The 6,304-nt window shown below is 37.9% G+C and overlaps 1 long non-coding RNA gene across 1 annotated transcript; it reads left to right on the top strand.

Annotated features, from left to right (window-relative positions):
* Positions 1-1,407: 1,407 nt before the first annotated feature.
* LOC146480540 (uncharacterized) lies at positions 1,408-3,169 on the top strand. Its single transcript, XR_014864664.1, has 2 exons — positions 1,408-1,550; positions 1,721-3,169. It is a non-coding gene; the product is annotated as an uncharacterized LOC146480540 (long non-coding RNA).
* The last annotated feature ends 3,135 nt before the right edge of the window (positions 3,170-6,304 follow it).

Here is a 6,304-nt window from a genome sequence, read left to right as displayed (position 1 = left end):
TCCTCCAGAATTTGAATATTTGAAGACAATTGTCGCCCATCAGTCATTTACCTTCATTGATTAACTTGGTATGTTGTATATGGCTACAGTTTGTTGCTATACAGCATTAATCAGCGCTATTATTTTTTCTCAGAAAATGGGAAAACGTATATTTCCACACAAAGTGAATGAATACCTGTTGGCTGCCATTTTCCGCCTGTGAGTAAATCCAGAGCATTGTTTCTAATGTCTCTTGAAAATGACCCATTAATGACAAACAGAAACAGGAGCTATTAGTCTCTTACGCAGGAATTAAAGTTGTGATATGGCCAAGTTACAATACTTTTTTTTGCCGCTGTTTTGTTTCGTAAAACATTCTTGCAAGTAAATTTTTGTTTGAAATCAATTTCTCCTTTTTGCAACTGTTTTTTTTTTTCAAGTTGTGCAACAAAACTATGTGGTCTTCCAAAATAAAAATAGATGTGGTATGTGGTCTTCCAAGATAAAATTTTAATACAGAATCGTCACTATGCGTCGTTTTCGAACTCAACTTACTTTTTCGCTAGGCGAGCTTTATGACAATTGTAATGTGTAACATTGGTTCATATAACAAGCAGCATTTCATGTTTGAAAACAAGATGAGGGGCAATGAGGGAGGAATTGCTACGAGTGACGGAGCTGTTACCGAAGATGAATAAAGTTCACAAGTCATGTGCAAATTAACGATTAAAAATTCTACGCAATCTACTTTTAATTTACTTGTAATTGTAATAAAAAAAATCTGTACATACCTTACATTGTGTTAAACAACCGTTGTTAAAACTCAAAATCTCCGGGAATTAAAGTTTCCCAACAAAACAAATTTCCGCGCACTAAAACGAGCAAAGTGAATGAACTCTTTCAGTTGTTCTCGTAATGTTTAGTTACGTCATAATAAATCAATTATAACTAAGCTAAGAATTTGCATTCCGCGCGCTATTATTTGAACGTTATTAGCGCCGTAAGTAAGTGCTAATTACCAGATGCAGTTGCTGGATACTAATCAACAATTAATTCAATATCTCAAACGATGTTGGCTAAGTATGTCAGCCAACACGAGCAAACTCTGGGTGGCAAAATTGGATGAGCTGAATCCGAAAATGAATGTTACAACATTGACACAGCTCATGAAGAAAAATTACTGGATAGAATGTTTAATGAGAAAGAAAAGATCCATTTAACAATGTCTGCTATCGATATCCCGTAAAATTCGATACGAATTCAGCTCCTGAGAAGTTTGGGACACTAAACGCGGATCACATTATTCTTGGCAATTCCTTCGTGGTGTCTAAAGGTCCCAAATAACTTGCTGCGTGACGTAACACGAACCTCGAAGTGACGTAATGTCATTACGTCATTATATACGTCACAAATGACAACGGTCTGAATTTCCCAGTTTAATTCCACTAAATTCGCAACTTTTTCAGCAAGGGAAAAGATTTAGTCCCGCTGCTTTTAAAAGAAAGAGATAAGAGATAGTGTTATAAAACTACTGAGAAGGAAAAGGGACAGACAACTGTGGACTAACACAGGTAAGTAAAATCTTACTGGACTTGACAAAAACGGGAAAATTTATCGGTTTAAACGCAGTAAAACGCAACTGGCTTTAACACGAGCAATCATCATTTCAATGTATAAGCTTAGAGGTTTTTCGACACGATAGAACGCTGCTCTAATAATCTTTTTATTTTTTCTCTTTTAGTTTTCCTCGCCATGATTGAGGCCGAAAACATAGATTTCATGTTTCCATGGCTGGCTCCAAAATTTCGCTACATAAATCAACAAGTAGACGATCTGAAAAATTGCCGCGTTCTTCGCGCTTTGAGACAAACCAAGAAATTTATCCTGAGTCATCCATTAATTTCTCTGTTCCTTGGCTTTTCAATCACCTTTGGTTTTCTTCCGTTTATCGTTGTCGGCGGCTCCCTGTTTGTTACCCTGTATGCCGCACTTACAGCTTTAGCGAGTGTATTTTTCGCGGCATTTGCCTGTTTTCTGACTGTTCTTTTCCCCATACTGATCACTGCAGCATCTGTGGTACTTTGTGTCTACGTTCCATACTGCTTGGCTATGAAAATTCTAAGATTTCTCAAGAGATTGGGAAATGCGGTTATGCCCTACACTTCAACGCTTCAAGCAACGCTTCAAGAAACTTTTAGTTTTTCTGATTACCGGCAAGGAAAAGCGCATGAACAAGATTTAACACCAGCAAACGATGAAATGTGTGGTCAACAATATGTGCACCATAACGATGAGGAGCGATATCTGAACAAAACGAAAAACCCACAGGGAACGGAATACCAACACAGTCTGAATGGAGACGAGCATTTGTACCGTCCATATAGAGAAGATTATCTGTACAATATGAGTGGAGTGGAGTATTGGTACAATCACCACGGACGAGAGGATTACCGGTACAACTCAAATGGATCTCGTAATTTTTAGAAAACTAAGCTGGTACAAACAGGGATAATTTAAAGTTTACTCCTTTCTAGTCACGGCTAAGCTTAATCCCATAAATACTGTGGAATCTCAGACATTCTGGCTCACAAATATATAGATTATCACTTGCCGCCTTGAGCTCACCAAGGCTTTCCTAAAACAATTTCTTTTATGCTCATTTGACTTTGTACTTGTTCTTTTTTCTTACAAGTTCGTCGAGAAAGTGACTAGACTCTAGACTTTGCGTGCACAAAAGCAAGACTGTGTATAATTCTCTCCTCGCTTTCTGCGCGCATGCATATTTCCAAATGGGCCTTATACGATCTTAGCGAAGAAGAACCTATGGCCAATCTTTCATTTGGCGACCAACTTTGGAGAATCCTCTGATTGAATAATGATCGTAAAAAAAAGTTCAGAATTCCTTCAGTTCGAAGGTTTAAGATGGGAACAACTCACAAAATATAACTGGAAACTTTTTTGATTAAAAATCCGACTCATTATGTTTTTGCATGTACTTCTTACACAAGTTAACTTCCTTATTCAATTTATATAAAGAACGCACTAAATTAGACAGAGAATGTTTAGAATATTTCTTGGAACATATATTTGAAATTTTTATGTAAAAAGTACACTAAATTAGATAGGAAATGTTTAGGATATTTTAAGGTATGCTTTATTTGTGCGTAAAAGAAATAAAGTAATTCATCTATTTGCCTGGTTTATACTCGCATTGGCGAAGCGCACTTTATTAGAGTGGGTTGAATTGAGTATCATAAAACCAAAACCAAAGCAATTACTCTGTCCAATCACAACAGACTTAAACAGTGCAATGAACCAATCAGAGCACGAAACAGACAGATGTAACCGGTGTAAAGCGCGGGAAAACACGTGCGAACAAATCATGATTGGTTGGATTTTTACTTCTAACTGGTTGACTGGTCAAGAAAAAGGCGCGAATTTTTTGAACGAGTCACAGAGCGTATGGTAAATCAAAATTAAAGTGAACGCAAATTACGTAAGGTTGCTCTATTCAGAAAACGCAATAAAATAGCATAAATCACTCTGCTTTCCGATCGGTTTAAACTGAATTCAGGTTAGCATCATCTATAGAGATCCCCAAAGTTTTAGAATTTCGAATTTTTCTAGGCACTGTTTAGGAAATGAGAACTCAAACATTTTGTTACGAAACTGTAGATGACACTTTTTATGACAAATCTTACACGGAAACGATGAATAAAAATCCATTCTTTGATCCGACAATTCTCGTGCTTTCTTAATTTAAGGGAAAAAGCTTGGCATGAATCTCGATACAAAATTAAATTCGATTCTAAGATCATGTTACAGCTTTATAACGATGGTGTAAGGACAAAATATGTCCCGTAAAATTCTGTTCTATACGATTTCACCTCCTGGACAGTTTGGTTACACTAAACAAGTTTTCAAGAAGACGGACTATGCTCTAGATCTGTGGCAAGTAGCCTGCAATAAGCAGGGATAACTTCAATAAAAATATTTTACAAATCGACAAGAGCTGACATGGTTTGCGATAAATATTTTAACTCTGGTCGGCCCGAAGCAATCACTATACCTTCAGTGAAAGTTAAAAAATTGGATCATTGGATGTCGTCGGTTCAAAATCCAGGGTTTTAATTGGCTTAGTGGTCACGGGCTATCAGCCATTATATCATGCTCGATGAATAGCAGCTATTAAATCGTGTTCTTGTCTTTCTTGCAAAATGAAATCAGTAACATCTATTTGAATTTCATATCTGTTTTCAATGAAAACAGTTATTCCACTAAAGCTTGTTGCATATGGAAAAAATTATAGCCAGCGCCTCGCTGGTTATCTATCATCTCATATCCAACGTTCAACGTGCTCTCAAGGAATAATTGTTAAATATTCGCTGCTAATGACCCACTTTGATCTATACAATACACCACTAAGCGCCTTGTTGGCTATCTATTATCTCATATCCAACGTGCGCTCGAGGAATAATTGTTAAAATATTCCGAGTATTTTGGTCAGTACATTATACCTCGTGTTGATCATATGCACAAAGACACTTGAAATGAAGCCGCGCACTAACCATTTGACACGGGACGCAAATTTTGAAATGGCTTTCTGCTCCATGGCCCGTTTTATAAGCTAAGTGTCCACTTAGTATCCAGTACACTGTGCAAGAATAAACCGCCGATTTGCGGGAGAGGTATTCCTCGGACAACTTTTGGGCCGGGATAAGAACCGATAATCCAAAATTTTCAGTCGCTCGGTATTCGCATTTCATTTTGCTTTCGAGATTTTTGCTATATTTTGACAGTATTAGAGGCGATTTGTGCGTGCGACCTGCACCGTTTGCAACGTCTCCCATTATTCGGGTCGAGAGAACCAAAAGAACGAAAGACAAAATGTTCAATGCTCCTAGACATAAAAACAATGGAACTACAGGTTAGTAGGGTCCAGTGGAAATAGAGCCTAGATATAGAACTGGTGCCGGACTACTAGCTCCCCCCCCCCCCCCCCCCGTATTGATTTGTGCTGTCCCAGTCCCAGGGACGGAGGGGGCTCAGGTTTCATACTTTTACTGCAACTAAAGAAGCCTGCAAAAACCTGGGCTGATCTGGGCTTAAAATGAGAGTTTGCGAAATTTATTTTGTTAGAAGTTTTGTAGTGGACCTTTATTGGAAAGATTTTTGCAATGACTTTTTCGGGGTTTTAATGCGAGAAGAATGGACTCTTCTGGGATACGTTCTGCGTAGTTGGACTTCTTTGGGTCGTGTTTTACACTAAGAGGCGTTTTTGGTGTTTGAACGACTTGGCCTCATTCGCCCGGGTCAGTCAGTTTGCGATAACGAGAGACCACAACGGCCTCTTCTCCAATTTTGCATAACAAAGCATCAATATTCAAATGCAAACTAGACCGGGTAGACGAATTCGAGCGGAGGAGGTGGCGAAAAATAAACAACATAGAACTAGAACAACTTAAGTGTATATGTATTAATTTATAGCAATAGTATTATAACATTTGTTATCACGCTTCATTTGTTCTAGCCATTTTGTTTATTTTTCTCCATCCCCGCCGTTTTTAGGATTATTCTGTCGTCCATATTTTGCATTTCAAACAATTTACTAATCCAGGTCTACAAGAGATCCGGCACCGCTCATCGGTTTGTCGCTTTGGTACTAGTTGTATCAATATTCAACTCTGCCTCTTGGTATAAACACCGCTATTCTACCGTGTCGAATTAAATCCAATTGTGTGTAAATTTAATTCAGTTATATTCAACTAAATTCGACACGGCAGAAGTGTGACAAGTGCGACGTCTAAATGCAAACTTCATACTATGTAAACGTTTTGGAATTTCAACGAGGCTGACGTTACAAAAAATTATGGGTGGTGAGCCGGAAATTTGTGCATGAATTGAAACAATAGCAATAATAATACTAATAACAAACATAATAATGATATATTTATGTTTCTTCGCCTACAGGAACAGGATGTAATAAAAACATCTGAAGGCATCAGGTTTAAGAATTATTATTTAACTTTGAAGTGGCTTTTACTTCGAGATTCAAGCTAGCATGTGGGCTGCAAAAGCATCGTTTATGTGAAGCAGAAAGCTTTAAGTGTATGTATGAAGATAGTTTTTTGTTTAGAATTTCAATGAAAGAAACGCATTCGTCTGTTGGTAGGTTTTTGAATCTACATTCTTGGGAAATTTAGTCTTTAATCGGTGCTTAACTTTTGTATTTGGCAAAAGGAGATTATGGAAAGTTGCCATGGCAAAGGCGCCCTTCCCCACCTTTCCCGCCCTACCCCGCCCGTTTAGAGGCGCAGAGACCGCA

The sequence above is a fragment of the Pavona decussata genome, unplaced genomic scaffold (assembly GCF_977016875.1).
Source record: "Pavona decussata unplaced genomic scaffold, jaPavDecu1.1 SCAFFOLD_53, whole genome shotgun sequence".
Taxonomy (NCBI): Eukaryota; Metazoa; Cnidaria; class Anthozoa; order Scleractinia; family Agariciidae; genus Pavona; species Pavona decussata.
The sequence above is the reverse complement of the archived record's forward strand: the minus strand, read 5'-3'. Positions and strand labels throughout refer to the sequence as shown.